The following is a 20,107-nucleotide window of genomic DNA, read 5'->3' as shown; positions in this document are numbered from 1 at the left end:
AAAAAAAAAAAAAAGAAATCACAAGTCAGAAGGGATTATGGTCAGAAAAGAGCAAACAAATGGTGGTGAATTTGTGAGACACAAGTAAGTCTTGAGTAAAGACACACTTCTATCCGATTCCCAGAGTAACTGTACTGTTGAGAAAAAAGGACATTCAAGAAGTGTTGTCCCCCCGCCCACAGGCTGAGGGATGCGGCGGGGGGAGCCAGCTAGCGAGAGAATGAGTGCCAATCCCCGTGACCAGCGTCCAGGACAGAGGGACTGGGGAACGCGGCCAGGGGGACTGTGTAAAGAACGGGGAACTGTTACTCTCAGAGTTTTTACACGTGTTATTGATGGCAGGCCCATAAAATCTATAATTAATCTTATAACTTGGTTTATAAGGAGAAAATAAGAATATCTTTACCTATATATGTTTTTTCATATTAACTCTCTCTTATATGACTTCGAGTGGATGCTTAAAAGCAGTAAAGGCAAAAAGGATTGGAAAATTGTCTGTGTAGGTCATCTGTCTACATTCTGACCTCTGCGTTATGATAGCAGCATCAGTAACTCCTCTCACCGACAGCCGGGCTCGGCCGAGGGAAGTACGGCCGGGGTCGAGCCGTGCGTGTGTAAGACTTCGGGGCTCAACCCTGAAGGTGTAGGGTTCACAGCTGCAGTTTTGACCGGCCCTCATCAGCAGAAATAGGACTCTCTGCCCAGTGGCCAAGCTCCGTCAGACAAAGTGACCCCTTTACTGTGTCGAATCGACACTTTGACACCTGAACGAAGTACCTGCAACCTGGAAAAGTTTCTTTATACTTTTCATAATCTGCAGAATCATTGATTCTAAGGAGACTCTCTCTATCATACTGACATTCTTTTCTCCACCTAATGGGTTGTTTTATTATCTGGAAGGCATCTTGATTGGGCACCGTGGTGTTAACCCTCTGTGGCCACTGAGCCCAGGGCTGAGTTCTGTGCATTGCTCAGCCCAGGGGGTTCCCAGAAGGCGGGGATCTGGGCAGAGGGACCTGGTGCAGCACCTGGCAGCCCTTCCGGGGTGGAAAGTGGGGCAAAGCTCACTTTGGGAAAGGACAGAGTCACTGTTCTTCCAGCCTCTGGCCTTTCAGTAATTTCACCCACTCTTCAAGCCGGGATTTAAGTGTGTTTCCATTGAACCCCTCTGTGGGGGTGACTCACATGGCAGTGTTTAGCAGGTGCTCTAACAGGATGTTTTGAAATCAACTTTATATACGTTGTGCCTAGAAAGATCTGTGAACTCATTTTTATTCCTAGAAAACTTTTTATGCCTTAGAAAATATAAAAATCCAAATGCTCCAGTAATATTTCAAAATGAGTGTGTGGACCCTGAAAAGTGATATGGTTGTATACTTGTTTTCCAAAATGTCTTTCAAGTATAAATTATTTTAAGCCTCTGTTTGGTATGCTAGCCAATCTGTAAGAAGAGTGCTATTTAAGTCAACATGAAGAGTGTATTTTGGTAAAGCATTAATAGAAATATAATCTAATTTTGGGGACGCCTGGGCGGCTCAGTCGGTTGAGTGTCCGACTTCGGCTCAGGTCATGATCTCACGGTTCGTGGGTTCGAGCCCCACATCGGGCTCTGTGCTGACAGCTCAGAGCCTGGAGCTGCTTCCGATTCTGTGTCCACCTCTCCCTCTCTGCCTTTCCTCCATTTGTGCTCTGTCTCTTTCTCTCTCTCAAAAATAAATAAATATGAAAGAAATAAAAAAATATATAATCTAATTTTTGATGGGACTTCACATGTTCCCAGACATCAGCCACGACACAGGCAATAAGCTATCACTTATTTGTAATGCATCACCAGTCGTTATATAATCCATTGGGCAATATGTTTGAACATTTTAAATTTCATATGGATTCTTCAAATGCAGGTGTTACTGTGCTCTTGAAAAAGTAGTAAAAGTTTGCAAATATTTTGCCACTACTTTGCAAATACTTCACAGATGGGTTGAATATATATATATATATTCAATATATATATATAAATTCTATACACACACACACACATATGTTAAGGAAACAAGGATAAGGCAGAGGGCAAAGAGGAGAGACACATTCAATACAACCTGGAAGAGAGGAGGGGAACGAGGAATGGATGTGGCTTCAGGAACAGAGAGCAGTAGCAGATGGAGAGGGTGAGAAAGCAGTAATACCCACACGGCAAAGATTCTCCTTCAGGCCGTTGTTCAATCAAGTATCAGAGGGTATTGAGTGGATTGCTATTGTATGTGTAATGAAGAAAGAGGTAGGCATTGCTCCACTTGGACTGGAAATGAACAAGCAAAAAAACCTATCGTCAGGTGTAGTCTCAATGGAAAAGAAGGGAAGTGAGTCCACATGTCACCGGGGCAGGTCTGGCTATAAAATTAGCATGGACCATGTCGGGACTTGTGTGCACATCTGAAGCTCTCTGGCTGACGTGTGGATGGAGGGACCCAGTTAGGTGACCCTCAGTGGATGGAGGGACTGAGGCAAGGTGGGTGGGTATCTGCACACATCAGCATTTTAATAGGGTCCCATACAAGTGAGCAAACACCGGGCTGGAAGAGCAGAGTTCTGGATCCCTGCATTTCCAGGTTTTGTTTCTTGTGAGTCCGGACTATTACTGTGTCCTCACTGAGCATCGGCCTGGGCCCTGAGTTAGCTCATAGGGCTGACGTACAAAGCACCACAGACTGGGCGGCTTTAAACAACAGAAATTTATTTTCTCACGGCCTGGACCCCTGAAGTACAACACTCAGGTGTTAGCAGCACCGTGTCGTCACTGAAGGCCCTGGGGAGAATCTGCTCCGTGGTCTAGTTTCTTGGGTCACCATCAGTCTTTGGCTTGTAGGCAGATCACCCCAGTCTCTGCTTCATCTTCACATGGACTTTTACATCTCTGTGTCTCTCTTCTACAAGCATGGCAGTCACAGGGGAGTAGGCCCATCTGAATTGATGTCCTCTTAACTTGATTTCACCTGCAAAGATCCACTTTCTAAAGAAGGTCACGTTCACAGGGACCAGGGGTTAGAGAGTCAACATATCTTTTGGGGGGACAACGATTCAACCCCACACTTAGTGGCTTTAGAGTCAGAACAGCTGCTGTGTCCTCAGTGGTCATCGGCCTCAGGATGTGACTCCCAAGTCAGGAGTTGTACATGGAGTAGAAGGCAGAGCTGTGCTTCTGAGAATGTGGACTCTAGCCAGGGCCCGATCACCGTGGAGGCCGTGTCCAGCATCGTGCATCTGGAGCAGACTTGCAGCCTTTGATTTGCTGTAAGTTTACAGTGAGAAGTGTAGGGAATTTTTGCAGAAAGGAAAACTTTGGCAAGGCAGAAATAAATGTTCTAACCATAGCATTGAATTACAGGGAAGACTAAAGTGCAGAGAAAATCTTAAGTGCCGTGACTATAATAAAAAAGAATAATTAACAATCAGAGAGGAAGCCTCCATCTTAGTCTCTGATGAGGCAAAAGAGAGGTGAAAGTATTGCTTACCCAACTGTTAAATCAACCCAAATCGTTTTTAATTATAGACCTCATCTCACGGCACATCCAACTTTTTATTTCCAGTGTAGCATACGGAGGAGATGAAGGTGCTTTCTTCCATATGTTTTCATGCCACCAAACAACACAGTTAATGGAAATTACCTTCAAGTCTCCAACTGAATATTCTTCTTTTTGAGTTGAGCTCTGAAATCATCCGTGAATTTCCAAGGGACATTTGCGTTAAATGTGAATAGAAATAGAGCAGCTTCATGCTGGGGATGGGGGAGGGAAGTGATATACAAGGTAGATGTGGCAATAATCCCCTTCATGAGACACTTTCAATTCTGCATCCTCAGACTGACAAACACATGCCACATTAACTCTGCAATGATAAGATAGGGCACGAGCATTAGGACACCACTTGGTCACCGAGCACACCTGCACTGAGTCCCTGTTCTGTGCCAGGCCCTGCTCGATCTGCTAGAGATCCATTGTGAGCCAAGAGCTGAAGATCCTTAGCCTGTGGAGTAAAAGTTCTGGTCAGGCGCAAGAAAATGGATGTTAATATACTAATTCAGTAGGATTTTTTCCAAACTAGCCTTTGCATCACATGCTCAGATATGCCCAGTCTCTATTGAGCAATGTAAGCAGAAAGCAGTGAGGAGCCCCGAGCTAAGGCATACACTAAAGCCAGTTGGGCCAAAGGAGAGACTGGGTGAGGAGACGCAAATGATCAGGCACCATGATGCAGGCTGAGCACAGTGCAAAAGGAATCCACACTGGTGCTGGCTCCCAGAGACCCATGGAAGACAGTAGAAAGCAGCAGAAAATGACATTCTAATATGTGTCGAGTTGAGCTTAGAAAAGGAAGGTAGCTCAAGAGTATATCAACTTATCTCTACACCTTGCAAGAGGCTGACCAGACAGTGAATGCATCCACAGAGCAGAAACCCCAAGCCCCACGATAAACACACAGCTTTGATAATATTTTTGACCATACTTTTAATTAAAAGGCACTTTAAAAAGAAGGAGAGAAAGAGAGAGAGAGTTGTGAGAGAGAGGAGGAGAAAAAGGAGAAGAAGAAATTTGAATATATGTTCTGCTAAGTTTAAATTTAGCAAAAATGAGAAATAGTCCTACTGGACTTTGGAAACAGATATAGGAAAAGGAGAAAATGGTTAAAGTACAGGAAGAGAGAGACTCCTTATTAAGAGGGACCTAAAAGTTTTTGCAGATGTCCAAGGTCATGGCTGGAAATGAACCCTGTGTCCACCGTGGCAAGAAACACCAGAAACATGGGGCGCCTGGGTGGCTCAGTCGGGTAAGTGTCCGACTTCGGCTCAGGTCATTATCTCGTGGTTCGTGGGTTTGAGCCCTGCATCGGGCTCTGTGCTGACAGCTCAGAGCCTGGAGCCTGTTTCAGATTCTGTGTCTCCCTCTCTCTCTGACCCTCCCCTGCTCACACTGTCTCTCAGAAATAAAACATTTAAAAATTTAAAAAAAAGAAACACCAGAAACACCAGAACCATGAACCAGGTCAGGCCATGAACCTTTGCAATCTGTGAGGAACATGATCTAAAGTTACCAACTCAAGATCTGGTGCTGAATAAGTCTTCACAAATTCCCACAGCGCATTTTGATACACGCGAGGAAGACTAAAAGCAGCGACGATTCAGGAAACAACAACCACAACCACAATCACAATGACAAAACTTGCCAAATGGGAGAAATACCTCATCAGAAAATAGAATAGACAGAATAGTCTGTAAATAATATTAAAAGAAAATATTTACACTAGTCAATAAATAAAAGAAAGGATAACTAAGCCGATAAAACAAATTAAAAGCACAGATTTACATTTGATATTAAAGAGAACCAATTAGAAATCCTGGAATAAAATACAAACCATATATTAAAAAACAAAACCAGGGTGCCAGGGCTGCTAAGTCAGATAAGCATCATCCTCTTGGTTTGGACTCAGGTCGTGATCTTGTGGTTCGTGAGTTTGAGCCCCACATCGGGCTCTGCACTGAGAGTACTGAGCCTGCTTGGGATTCTCTCTCTCCCTCTCTGCCTGTCCCTCCCCCACTCACTCTGTCTCTCTCAAAATAAATATATATTTTTTCAACTTAAAAGTAAATGGATACACTGTATTAATAATGTGATTATCAATGATTATAAATTTATGTGTTATTAAAAATGGAAGTAAGCATGTAGCTCTAATAGCACAGACAAGAGAAGAGGTGGTTATGGAAGGTGATTCAACCACACCAAGACCTTGTTTTATTCTGAAGGAGGGCAGAACAATTAAATTTCAGATAAGTGACAAAATATGACTTTGATAGTTAAAAATATACAACATACTAAGGGCGCCTGGGTGGCTCAGTCGGAGAAACATCAGACTTCGGCTCAGATCATCATCTCATGGTTTGTGGGTTTGAGCCCTGTGTTGGGTTCTGTGCTGGCAGCTCAGAGCCTAGATCCTGCTCCAGATTCTCTGTGTCTGTCTCTGCCCCTCCCCCGCTCATGCTCTGTCTCTCTCTCAAAAATAAATAAACATTAATTTCTTAATATATAAAATACTTAGATTATTAATAGATAGATCCATACTTTTTTTTTTTTTACTTGCAGAAAATCTAAAATAATGGATTTGAAAAAATACAACATTCTTGATTGAAAAGCCAGAGGATAAACTGGGTTGGAAAGAAAGGCAGACAGTCTGACCAACGGTATCTTACTTAAGTTTAGTACTACTTCATCTTTTAAGAAGACGCTGAAGAAAAGAAGAGGAAATATCGCCGCTCGGTTGTATCAGCCCTTCGGCCATGCTGGTGTGGAAGGTGGTGCAGTCCCATAAAAAGGGACTTGCTGACATTTGCCCCTGTGTGTCCAGGACTGTGCTGAGCACTTGGCATTTACAGCACCCTTCTGGCTCACAGTTTTCCTGTGGGACGCATGGTGCTGTTCCCATTCACCAGATGTGGAGGCTGAGTCAGCAAGAGGCCAAGTGACTCACCTGAGACCACAGGTTATTAAGCAAGAGGGTCAGGCCGTGACATCAGGCTTCTGAGTTCCCTTTCCTAACTCGGGGTTTCTAAACTCAGCACTGCCGTCATTCTGGGCCACGTGATTCTTGGTTATGGGGTTGTTCTGTGTCTATGTAGGACGGCTAGCCTCCCAGACCCTTCCCACCACATGCCGACAACAAGCAGCCCTCCCCACTCATGATAGTCAACAGTGTCTCCTGATGTTGGGGGTGTTCCATGGGGCAAAATCGCTCCTAGGTGGAGATTCTTGTGTTTCACAGCACTTTGGGGTGTGAGGAGCTGCCTGCATTGTAAGAAGAGTCATACGATAAAGAAAAATGATGTGACATGGACTCCTGACCTGGAGGTAGTGCTTTTAATAGTTTGGCAGACTTCTTTTCCAGTCCGTTTCCTATGCGTGTTTTGGACAAAATAGGATACCCCGTGGAGAGTTACACTTTTCCCTCAATGTGACAAGATGCATAATTTCCAAAGTAACACATAGTTTGTTAATACAGTAGCTTTTATGATTCTTTAACATTCCATTTTATGACTATTAATTTAATTAAAAATCCCATCATATTTGGAATTTAGATTGTCTCCAAGTTTCATTATTATACTATTATTCATTGAATCAATACTATACTTACTCACGTATATTTGTATATCTTTATTTATTTCCTTAGGAAAAAATCTTAGAACAAATATTTTTGGGTCAAAACATATTCCCATACTTAAAATTTCAGGATATATTTTGACAAATCACATTACTGGAATTTTGTGCCTCGTGAAAACCCCACCAGAAACGAAGCGAGTGCCAGTTTCACTGGAGCTTTGACAATATGGCCTAAATTGTGGTCTATTTTAAATTGTCCAACTAGTAGATAGAGGGAAGCTTATTCTAAGGCTTGCAAGTACAGGGTGATCACTGTCGATGCTTCACTCATTTACACGCCCCAGATAGGGAACCTTAAAGGGGCAACTGTTACCCACAGGTCTTCTTCCAAGAAGTACTCATCGCTAGGACTCAGACCAGCGCGCAGTAGAAAGAAGGAAATAAATTTTCCAATGAGCAGAAGAAAACAGTCACAGAGAGAAGCTACAGGGGAATTAAATACCATGTATTAAATATAGGAAATGAAAACAATGTCTGAGGAGAATACCAGCACCTTAAGGGCTGACCCTACTGATTTGAGCACTCCGAGGAACATGTTACTTAAATATTTGCATGATTTATCAATTTGCTTAATCCAAGTGCAATGTATGTGCATATCCAAGTGTATGAGGGTGTGTGTATAAGTACAGAAATTTTGTATGCCTTGCCGAGTTGGATTGTAATTAAAAGAAAAAGTGAGCCAGCCAAAGTCATCTTAAAGGAGACCTGCATCAGCTCTGACAAGAATGTTTACGAAAACGTAGTGTAAGGAGACACTCACTGCCCTGCGAGCCCCAGTTTGTCTCTCCCCTGGGCCCTGCCATGGGCAGTTGGCATGAGGGGTAGATAGTATAGGATGCAAGGATCTTCAGGGAGGAGGGATGAAATGTTCCCAGTCTTGTCCGGGGGAAGAGCCCATGAGCAGAACAGTGTGTGTGGATCAAGGTCAGGTGGACTCAGACTCGTGTGTGGGAGAACAAGGCGAGGCACCCGCGGCGAGCGGCACAGGGAAGGGGGAGCACAGTGCCTTGATCTGAGGACTGTGTGCCCTGGGACACGGCGGGATCCTGAGTGGGGGCTGAAGGCCGGCATATACTCCAACATCACTTCCCTCGGGAAGCTGGGCGGCACAAGCCATGTCTGGAGCATAGAGGTTCTCGCGGATCAGGTAGGTGTCGGAGCCTCAAATAAGCAAATCAGCACCATGATGGTCAAAGACCTAGCAGGTGCCAGAGATGCAGAACTGACTCCAAACCACAAGCTCCCTGCATTCTTCCTCTGTCCTGTTTTTGAAACCAGAAGAGTTCAGTCTGACTCCAGGATTCTGGTGATAGCCTGGAGGGTGGTAGAGGTCTCAAGAAGCAGGTACTGAATTTCTTGATAATTTGCAGGAGGAATCTTAAGCTTGATGGAAGAAACAACCCTACACCTGTTATAAAAGTGTATGTTTTCATCTGTGTGAGTGGGAGTGTGTGTGTGTGTGTGTGTGTGTGTGTGTGTGTGTGTGTGTACACAGGGGTCCAGACAGATAAGCTAATGCCACGTGGTTATAACGCAAGAAGGAAAAAAAGGTTGGGTGATCCACACAGGTACGTTCCCACTGTGGCTTAATTGTGCAATATGGACCAGGCAACCTGTGATCTGCGAGATAACTGACCAACTTTAAGCTGAAACAGTTCTGCAGCCTGCTCTACTGTTACCAGAGGGAGAAAGTTATAGACCCATTAAACTGTTGAGACTCTGTTTGATGCAGAGCCTGGTGCACAGCTCATTTTCTGCTTCTCTGCATCTACACTCCATCAACCATGCCGGCCAAACACTGGAACTGATTTTGTGGTTCGGTGAGCCATGGTGATCTATGGTGCCTATGGCAAGGAGTCATTTGTGAGCTCACGGAAATCCCGAGGTTGAGAAGGAAGACCCTGGGATTGGGTTGGACCACACTGTCACACCCTTATGATGCTGTTGCAGAACTCCACGCCCTGTAAGGTTGACCCCATCACCGGGATGACCTGAGTGAGCTTCAAGACTGCTTCCCCTTCAAGTGTTTCCACTATACCATGCAGGTGCCATGAATGTGCATTCTATTCTGACATTCCAGAGCCCACTGTGCCCAACATGTAGGGTCATTCTTTCCTACATGTCTTTCTTTTTTCTTTTAATTCCTAAATATCTTTTTAAAAATTTTTAAGTCTTAGTTATTTCTGAGAGAGAGAGAGAAACAGGGTGAGCAGGGGAGGGTCAGAGTGAGAGGGACACAAAGAATCTGTGCTGTCAGCACAGAGCCCGACGCGGGGCTCGAGCACAGGAACCATTAGATCATGACCTGAGCTGAAGTTGGACGCTCAACCGACTGAGCCACCCAGGCGCCCCAATTCCTAAATGTCTTTAAATTTACCTTTTCCAATGCCTTGTTAGAATGAGTATGGGTGGTTAAAGAAAAGGGAGCCCTCATGAGATATTTTCACAGGAGCGTGAAGCCCAGGATGGCTGGCCCGTTGTAGCACAGCCACCTCTCTCCTCTTAGATCGGCCTGTGCTAATAGCGTGGCCCCGTGTCCCTCTGACGTTGTGGTTGTCCAGTGCCCTGTCACCCTGATTGTTCAGCTCCCCCTGCCTTCCTGGTCTTGAACCCTGAAGCAGCTTTGTCTGCCTGCCCTGGTCTAAATGTTCCGTGGCGCTGTGGACCCAGTCACCCGCTTAGCCCACCGGCATCATGGGGGAACCTGCCACGAGAGATCAATGAGACAGCAGGAAACCTGTTATCATTTCTGCTCCAAGCTGAAAGGACCTCTTGAAAGGGGGAAAAATCAATCATTTTTTTGGTAGTTCATCTAATCACAGACAAAAAGTTGTGGCAATATACCTCCTTCATTGAGGGATACTTGAGGTGATTGATTTTATTGAATAGATCAGCCATTCTATTCAAGGGTGACTTTGTCTCCCCAGGAAATATCTGGCAATGAGCGGGATGAGGGAGTCTACCAGCATCGAAGAGGCAGAGAACAAGGATACTGTTACACTCCCTACAGGGGGCACCTGGGAGGGCTCAGTTGGTCAAGTATCCGACTCTTGATTTTGGCTCAGGTCATGATCCCAAGGTTCATGAGATGAAACCTCCCATCTGCTTGGGATTCTCTCTCTCCCCCTCTCTATGACCCCCCCCTCTCTCTCTCTCAGATTAAGTAAACATTAAAAGAAAACACTCCCAACAGTGCACAGGAAAGAAGTGGACAAATAGTTACCCAGCTCCAAATGCCAGTAGCTCCCAGACTGAGACCGCTGGGTCTAGATAAAAAGTTACCATGTCTGAGTATAAACTGATATATGCAGCCAGGGTGGCACTTTTGACAGCATCAGAAAATCTACCTGGGTATATTTCCTCTCACAGATGACAAAACACCCAGAGTGGTATAATTGTGGGGAATGATGTGAACATCTGTGATGCACTCATTTCACATTGATGCGTAGCTCGCTTCACATACCTTGATTGGACTTCCATAACAACAACTTCAGCCCCTTTCCTCTACGCCTGTTCAAATACCTGACAGATCTGTGTCATATGGAAAATACCTAAGTGTGTCATTTTCCTGTTGATTTTGATATGGGACATTGGAAGCACGACATGAAGTTCTGTGAGGTCAGAAAGCAGTTTCATCAGAGCCAAGTGGCTTGGGTGGACTGGAAAGATGGGGTCCATGAAAAACATGGCACAGAAAGCAAGTGGCTCCCATCTTCTCTTAGCAAGGTCTTTGCAGGCAAAGATGGTGACATTACTCATTATTAAACATCAGGCCAAACATATTTCAGTATTAGAACACATATGCGAGTGACAAACAAAAAGCATTTAAGAATATTGATTATTGATGGATTGATGGAATGGCTGATAGGTCTGCCTTTCCTTCCTTACATGGTACCAACAATGAAATGTTTTACCCACGTGAATTTTTGTCCAACTGTCTTCCAGTTCTTTGAACACAGTAGAAAACAAACCGACCCAATGACACAGTGAAAGAGTGACTTTTCTTACTTAAATCCAGACTGATTTTCTCCCCTCTACTACAGTGAATAACAAATTCCCAAAGAAACTGTGGAATGCATAAACTTCAGAGAGGTCCACATGTACCCGAAAGCTTGAAAGGTTCTAAAATCAGCTGAGTTGTTTGTGAACTTCATAAGCTAGAGTACAGAACATTCGCTCTTTCCACCAAGAAAACACACATGACAGAGGAAAGATAAATTAGAAGTGTTTAGGAAAATTGGCCTTCATGGCAAAAGTGAAATATTTTGGAAACAGAAAGCACTGTTCAGCCCTTCCAAGAAGACTCAACATATTTATGTAACCAGATGAATCTGCCGGCTTTCTCTTCCCTGTCTTTGCCTACTTAGACTTTCAAAAATGGGACATGAACCAAAAGATATTCCACAGGCATATGGAGAATGAAAGAGGGAGGAGAAGGGGACCGGTGGTGGGGGGGGGAGGGAAGAGAAGAGAAGGAGAAGAAGAAAAGAGGAGAAAAGAAAGAGGAAGGAAGGAGAAGACGAAGGGAGAGAGGGTACGAGGAAGAAGATTTGAGACCAAAGGAAACGTTTATGTTAATATGCCATTTCACAACCTTTCTAAGACTGTAAATTAATGAGGCAGACTAGATAATCCTATATGTGATTTGGTTCATTAGTGCATGAGTTAGAATATGCTATTGGCCAGGGGCAGGGGTGTGGCTGTGAATGACATAAGCCAATAAGCAAAATTTCATATTGAGTACTGTGGCCAAATGTTTATTGGGGCCCCTGTCTAGAAATATCACAGGGCAGAGATGGGCTCAGACCCTGTCCCTCCTTCACGTTATTTGGAAGGTGCCGGAAGTCCCCTGATTTAACACATCATGTTTTCCTCAATGTCACTGAGTACATGGATTTATTTCTGAAACCCAAGATTAGAAAGAGGTTTCATTTTTTATTTCAAAATTAGAACATCAACACAGATAATGCCATTTTCCAGATTATGTATTCTGGGAGGCTGCAACGCCCAGTAAACACTCTGGAGAAGCTCCCGCTTAGAGAATTTCACTACTCCTGAGAATAGACATCAAGTTGGGCATGATCAACAAGGTGTGGCTAGTACCCTTTTGCTTTGGAGGGAAAGAAAAATAAATGAGGCTTTTAAGGCTTCATCCATATGACCCTTGTGATTACAATTTTTTTGGTATCTCCATACCACTGACAGGGGCTGGTGCGATTGAGGAAACCTGAGTCCCTCCCCTTTGGGAACGAGCCTGTTAAGGTGCATCTGACGTCTTATTTAGACCAGTTTGGCTATAATTGAATAGAATATGTCTAAGTCAGAATTGTCAGATCCATGAGATAGTATCGTATTTCACATGAGTTTTCCAAATATTTATAAAAAATGGTGTTCTAATTGTCCGGTGAGTTCCACTTACAATTTACTCTTTCTCTGTTATATAATATCTGCAAAAGTGAGGTAGTAGCTATACCCTCAAGAAATGCCTTGAGGGTTTTATCATTTAGGGAATATTCAAACCAAGAGCAAGCTTAATTGTTAATGCAGCAAGCCAGAGTAAAGATCTGATTAAAATAAACCTAGAGCTGCTGATTGGATCTACTAAGTTAGTCACTGACAGATGGGGCCACTCAATCCTATGGTTTCGGAAAGGTTAATATAATAAAGATCAACATCTTATCGAGGGTTTAAGTGTATCTGTAATATTTCCTTTGTAATGTATATACCCCAAAGTATTTTAAACTACGTAAAATAGCAAAAATAAAAATATTTGGAATACAGATAAGAGAAGCAGAATCTTCTATGCGAATGACTTCATCTATTAGTAGGGAAGCCTCAAATAACTAAATTCAGCAGAATTTAACATAACTCTTAGTAAAACAGAATGTAACTAACCTATGTGGGTATGCCATAAATTGAATACTTACATTATGTTTTTTTTGAGAGAGAGATGGGGTAAGGGGAGAGAGAGAGTGAGAGAGAGGGAGGGAGGGAGGGAGAATCCCAAGCACAGTCCACACCCAGTATGGGGCCCAACGAGGGGCTCAATCCCAGGACCTTGAGATCATGACCTGAGCTGAAATCAAGAGTCGGACACTCAACAGACCGAGCCACTCAGGCACCCCTGTATGGTGTAATTCGTTTTAAATAGTTTCTATCACTATATTTCAAGTTCACTAGTATCGTCCTTTACAACATCTAGTGTGTCGTTATTTACATCCGGAGTATTTTCCACCTGAGACACTGTACGTTTCTTCTTAGACCTAGACTGCGCAGCTCCAGTGTTCTTTCTGTAGACAGCGCGTCCCCTCTGTCACTCTGCCCTGCACCCTCCAGCCACTGTGCGCTCCCTGGACGCCAAGCTCTTCCTTCTGGGGGCAATTTTTCTAAAGGTTAAAATCAGCATTTTACTCACCATAGAGTACTGTCTCCTTAATTCTGAACTTGTGTTGGCCAAGGCAAATATTTTTTGGTCTGTTAAAAAGGAAAATTATCGGGGGTTGAAAAACAATTGTTCTTCTTGTATTACTTTAGGATTACAGGGTCAGCCCTGGCCTCGGTACATGCTCATGATGCTGGAAATGTGCCTTCTTACTTGACTTAATATTTTCAGCAGCAACATAGGACTTCTTCATTTTCTTCCCACCTTGGAGAAAAGCAGGCTCTGGGCAAGTACACAGTGTGGTACCTGGAAGTGCTTTGTGGGGTAATCTGACCCCCTAGGATTCCCGGCAGAAGAAGACAGCTGCTCTGTCAGCACAGAACCTTCCCGGGATTCTCTCCCACTCCCTCTCTGACTCTTTCTCTCAAAATAAGTAATTAAACTTAAAACACAAACACACAGAAGACAGGGGGCACCTGCTTGTTTCAGTTGGTTAAGTGTCTAACTCTTGATTTCGCCTCAGGTCATGATCTCATGGTTCATGAGTTCCAGCCTTGCATCGGGCTCTGTGCTGACTGTGTGGAGCCTTCTTGGGATCCTCTCTCTCCCTCTCTCTTTGCCTCTCCCTGGCTCTTGTTTTCTCCCTCTCTCTCAAAATAAATAAACTTAAAAAAAAAAAAACAAGACATACAGAAGGCAAAAATAGATAAACAAACATTTTTCGGCTGTGGGACATGTCACACAGACTAATATGGGTTTAATTGGAGTCTTCAAAGGAGAGAGAGAAATTGAAGAATATTGGTCATACATTTTCAAAATCTGATGAAACTATAAACCACAAGTATTTGATAAGTTTGATAATAATTTGATAAAATTTGATAAAACCATGAACCCACAGTGGCACCTGGGTGGCTCAGTTGGTCAGGCATCTGACTCTTGATTTTGGCTCAGGTAATGATCCTGGGATCGAGCCCTGAGTCAGGTTCCTTGCCGAGTGTGAAGATTACTTGGAATTCTCTCTCTCCCCCTTGCCCCTCACCCACTCATGCATGCACATCCGTGTTTTCTTTCTCTCTCTCCCTAAAAACAAATATCTGTGAACCCACAGAAGATTAATGAGCCCCAAGTACAAGAGGCGTGAATAAATGATACCAAGTCTCTTCCTGAACAAACTGTTCAAAGCCCGTATGTATCAGCCATCTACTCTGCATAACAAATTACCCCAGCACACGGTGACTAAGAACATGTCATCTCAGATTCCTCAGGGTCAGGACTGAGGTGAGGAGGCTTAGCTGGCCTCTTCTGGCTCAGGCTCAGCAGGGTGGTAATTGTAGCTTTGCCCAGGATGGCGATAACCTCCAAGGTGAACTGGGGGAGAATTCATTTTCAAACTCACTCATGCCCTGGCTGGCGGCACACTTTCCGTCCTCAATGGCAGTGTCCACAACATCACTTGCTTGGCCCTTGGGCCTCTCCATAGGGCAGTCCAGGTCATATGGCCGAACAGCGTGTAGACACTTTGGTAAATTTTGTGAAGATTTTCATATCAGTTCATCCTGCAATGAGGAGAGTGGATTCAAATTCTCTCCATTCTGAGAATAAGATACTTTTCAAGGGTCCAGAGCGGGAGATGACAGAGTAAATTCCGCACGCAGGTCTGAGATGGTATTTTCACTGCAAGGAGGGTGGGAGAAGGGATGGTTCGAGAAGTCTGGGTGGGCATGGGGGTGTCTAGCAGCAGCGGAGACTTGCTCTTGCTTCTTGTAGCTCAGAGGAGGGTAGCTCTCTGTGCCCTGTGGAAGGGGAGCAGAGAGACAGTTCCCCACGTCTTCCAGGGGTGGCTTTGCCAACAGGGATCAGGGGGCTGGGTGAGGACAACACAGAAACGCAGGGTTACAGGGTGGTTTCTGAAGTCCAAGGGCAGAGTCTGGAATTCAGCTCCACGATCTCTCCTTTCTGTGTGACTTTAGGGAGGTCAGCTAAACCCTCCTGCACAGAGAGTGCAGTGATGGAGGCCGTGTCCCGGATTTGGGATGCGGGCTGCGAGCTCTCCTTCATATCCAGCCGTCAGAATGCAGCAGGTACACAGCAGGTATTCAACAGCAGTGGGGCTCCTGGGCCTCAGTTCCCCTGCTTCTGAGTGGAATGCCCGCAGCAGGGATGGAGGCTAGGGAGGCAGGGGCTAGGTGGGGAGGGCAGGGCCGTATCATCCTCTTCACTTGAGGACACCCATGGGGGGGGCCCAGTGGGATGGAGATGAGGGAGACACAGAACCCTTTCTTCCCAAAGTGGTTTGTTGGAAAATGAACACACTAAATCATTCGTAGTTGGGATAGATTTCCCTAGAAGTGACTAGATTGAATTACTGCCTGAATTCTGGGGTTTGGTGTCAGAATACGCTGAAGTGTCGGAAATGCAGTTCAGGTCTGACCACTCGTGATACGTGGCCTGCAAACGTGTGCCCCCTCTGGGCCCGTGACGCTGCACAGGGGACATTCCTCCTTCAGTCCTGCCAGTGACCTGCTCCGTAGCCACACGCCAAGCAGCTGTCACCTCTGAGCCTCAGATTCCGAAGCAGGAATGTGGATGTTAGGTGAAAGCTGCCTGTTAGTGTCCTTCCCACTCTCACATTCTGGATTTCTAAGTTTGATTAAAAAGGAAGCCACTTTGGGTGACTATTCTTCAGGTCAAGGCTCCTGGTCAAGAGGAACTTCCCCAGCTGTCTCTTCTGGGAGACCCTCACCCTGCCCCGAGCGGGGGCAACATCTGCTTTACCACCAGCCTGTTTATACGAGTCCTTCTGATCCACCTGATGAATCTCCTGATGCTGAGATACTTGTGAGTCACGGGAGAAGGTAGAACTTCAAGTGACCCAGGAGTGTCTTGCTCACCACCTCGTGGGGCTGACTACAGCCACATGCTGTGTCACCCCCATGACACTGATGAGCAGGGCCGGCTTGGTGAACTGCAGTTTCCTCGTGTAGAAAAGAACACAAATGTCCAACAGAACCCTTGTTTTCCTGACAGGGCCCCTGCAAGTAATTTTACACCCTGCTGCCTCAACTCCGCAAAATGTGCTCGTTGTGGCCATGATGGCTGCTGCCACGGCAGGCGGAGCTCAAATACAACACGCAGGAGCGACGCCTTCGTACACGTCTAATGACTGAAATGTAAACCTGAGCCCAAATGAGGAATGATTGATTGTTTATTCTGGGTTTTATGCAATTACACCTAATAAGATTTTCCATGAAGATAAAGAAAATTTCATTTCTCATTACGCTCCTCAACACACGCGGTAATCGCTGTGTGGTTCACGGGAAAGAGAATATCAGCACGGAGGCAATTTACACACACACTAATTTGCTGGGCACCCCAAAGCAGTGTGAGGTTAACTATTTGTGGCGATCTCCATGCCAGCCTTAATTAAAAAAGAGACATTAATATTATTTTTCAGAAGCCAAGGTTCCTTCTGATTTTGATAAATAAGACCCATCAGCTAATGATGTAAGCTCAAAAGCTGGCAGTGTGGTGTTTTCCCAGAGTGGGGTGGGCTGGAAATGCCACAGTGGCTGAGGAAGCGCGGGCTGCACAGGTCCCCTGGGCACTACGGGGCCCACCCTATGAGGTGAGAGACATACAAGGAAGGACAGCATGTAAGTGAGCAGTTCTGCCATTCTAGAAGAATCTAGAGCACAGAGTCAGACACAGCAGACAGGTACCGTTAGTCAGCTCTGGCTGTCAGACCACAATCCCGCCAGGAGGCTTGAAGAGCACAGGTTTATGTCTGGGTTTTGGGGGCTGGAGGGATGGGGCCAGCCTGTCAGCGTGGCAGGTCCCAGATTGCGGACGGCCACCTCCTCACTGTGTCCTCCCCTCTCTCTCTTCCTCTTCTCAGAAGGCCCCGGTCCCGGGGATCGAGACCGCACGCTCATGGCCTCAGGGGACCTTGATCACCTCAAAGAGGCCTGTCCTCTACAGTCACAAGGGCAGGCTACTGCACGTGGTCTTTGGGGGACGAATTCAGTGGGGAGCACACTTTGCATTTCCATCCCCAGAACGGTTAGTGCCTCTTCTCCGGGTGCTGTAAGAGTGAGGGCCGTCACTCTGTCCCGCGGCCTGTCCTTTGCTTCTATCCTCTGGCACCAGTGCTGAGCATTTTGGATGGGGATCTCTGTCTCTTTGATTAAATTAGATGTCTCTAATTATTTTATCTCTCAGATTAAGTTTCATTTCAAATTAGCATGGTGGTGACAATGTTTGCATGGAGTCCTATGAGTTTACATCATCCCACGGAGCTATACTCAATGGGGACGTATCCTACTGAAATAAACAAGGCCTCTCCAGGCACCGGGGGTGGCTCAGTTGGTTAAGCATCTGACTCTGGATTTTGGCTCAGGTCATGATCTCTCTGACAGTGCAGAGCCTGCTTGGGATCCTCTCTGTTCCTCCCTCTCTGCCCCTCCCCTGCTCTTGTATTCTCTCTCTCTCTCTCTCAAAATAAATAAATAAATATTAAAAAAAAAAAAAAAAAACCCGGTCCTCAGCTATACCCAAGAATTTATGCTGCGTGGGCTCCCAGTAGGGCTCCGAAAGGCAAAATACGTGTCTGGGCTACACGGATAGAAAGTGAGATTTTACATGCATAGTAGCTGAGCGCTGGGTCCATGCAAGGGTTCTGCCAGGCAGCCTCCCCAAGTAGCCTTGAGACTCAGTATCTCCATCTACAGAATAGGTCTAAGGTGCGTCCACAGGGGGTGATTTGATGGAATGTCTTCTTGTATATGAACAACTCACCTTATGCTCGCACATTCGGGTCCCAGAATGTATGTCGACGGCTTCTTGAAGACATTTGTTCCTCCTGATGATGGCCAGGAAAACTAACAGTGGGCAGGCTTACACCTGTAAAAGGTCATTTGCACAGTCATAGTAAGGGCATTATATGAGAGGAAATCTTCTCATTTTATTCCAGTTCTTTCCAAACACCTCACAGAGTAACCTGATAAGGAATTAAGTAATTCAGGTCTCCGCTGACTTGCGTGCTCTGGGCAGTGAAGGAACACCGCAGCGACTGTGAGCCGTCCCATCACCTGACGGCAATGCGTTCGAGACCCTGATTCCGTAGCAACCAGTCAGGTTTTCTCGACGGCTGCCCATGGCTGACTCCTGGGAGGCCCTGCACCTGGTGAAGCTGGGGGGGGGGGTCTCCCGTCTTAAGGACCCCCTCTCCTGACCCATGAAGAAGCGGTTCAGACATGGATACACAGCCAGAGCTGCACCAGTCACAAGCCCGCAGCCCAACCTGGGAAGCTGGAGTCTTCTGTGAGAATCTCCAAAAAAGCACTGAATCAATGTAGTGCGTAGTGCTGCCTTGGGGAGCCGCGTGCTCGACATGGGGCTCGACCTCACAACCTGAGATCATGAACTGAGAGGAAATCAAGAGTTGGACCCTTAACAGACTGAGCCACCCAGGTGCCCCACAGTTTTCAATTACACGTGAAGACCTTTGTGACGGGTGTTGTCATACAGCTCGCTGGAGGAACACGGCCACGCGGATGAGTCCCCGGCCCACGTACTCGGATGTCCCAGCTACCTCTGCACTCTGGCCTCTGCCGCTTACATGGGTCCGCACCGGACATGCAGGGCATCGATTGCCCCGTGCCTTCGGAAGCTTCGAGGGAGCTCCTTCCCAATACACTTTGCATCGATCAGAGAGGAGGAAGCGTGCACCTCCATACGGTGTGAATGCCAATGTCAGGGTCAAGGGTAACCTTGTGTCGCTGAGCTTCCTCCTAGGACATCACGGTCAAAGTTAATCTGGGAGTGGTAACGGCGTGATCAGTTCTGATCCATTCCTACCCCGTGCTAGACAGGTCATCACTTGACATACAGTTAAAGAGAGGGTAAAATGCAGTGGGACCTACGTCTGCAAATAACAAAACAGCCGGTACGCACGCTGCGGCAGCGAGCACCAGCGCACGCAGCTGGTTGCCAGGGCGCAGCCGAGACTGGGCTGTATAAGTGCCACGTCGGCTGGGTGGCTCTGTAGAGACAGAAGAAGCCGGTGAAGGGGTGGCCCAGGGCTGAGACGGTCCCCAGGGAGGCAGAGACCCCTGTCTAGGACTCGGACAGCATCCCTGGGGGTAAGAGGATTTCATGGGGGCACACACGGTGGACAACCTAAAGTTGGGACTCAGGAATGTCTGTATGTCCTTCCGTAACATGGCAGCCGTGCACCCATTTAACTTAAGGTAGAGACGTCCACGCCCTCGGCCCCGACGATTCTGGTCCAGTGGGGCGGATGGGGTGCGGCAGCTGTATTGAGCCGCCATGCCTTTCCCTTCTGAGGTCCAGGATGCCAGCTTTGTAGGGAGTAAAACCAGAACTCGGAAATTTGCTGACACCATGATATGACAGTTTCTATAGGACCTGAGTCCTTGAGTCTAGTACTTCGACACTATCTTAACCGTTTGCTTGCTCTGAGCCATATTCAAATATCAGTACTTTGCGAAAGTTATGGGTGTGT

This window comes from Hyaena hyaena, unplaced genomic scaffold (genome assembly GCF_003009895.1).
Source record: "Hyaena hyaena isolate Hyena2069 unplaced genomic scaffold, ASM300989v1 scaffold_134, whole genome shotgun sequence".
Classification (NCBI taxonomy): domain Eukaryota; kingdom Metazoa; phylum Chordata; class Mammalia; order Carnivora; family Hyaenidae; genus Hyaena; species Hyaena hyaena.
This window is presented reverse-complemented; position numbering follows the sequence as displayed.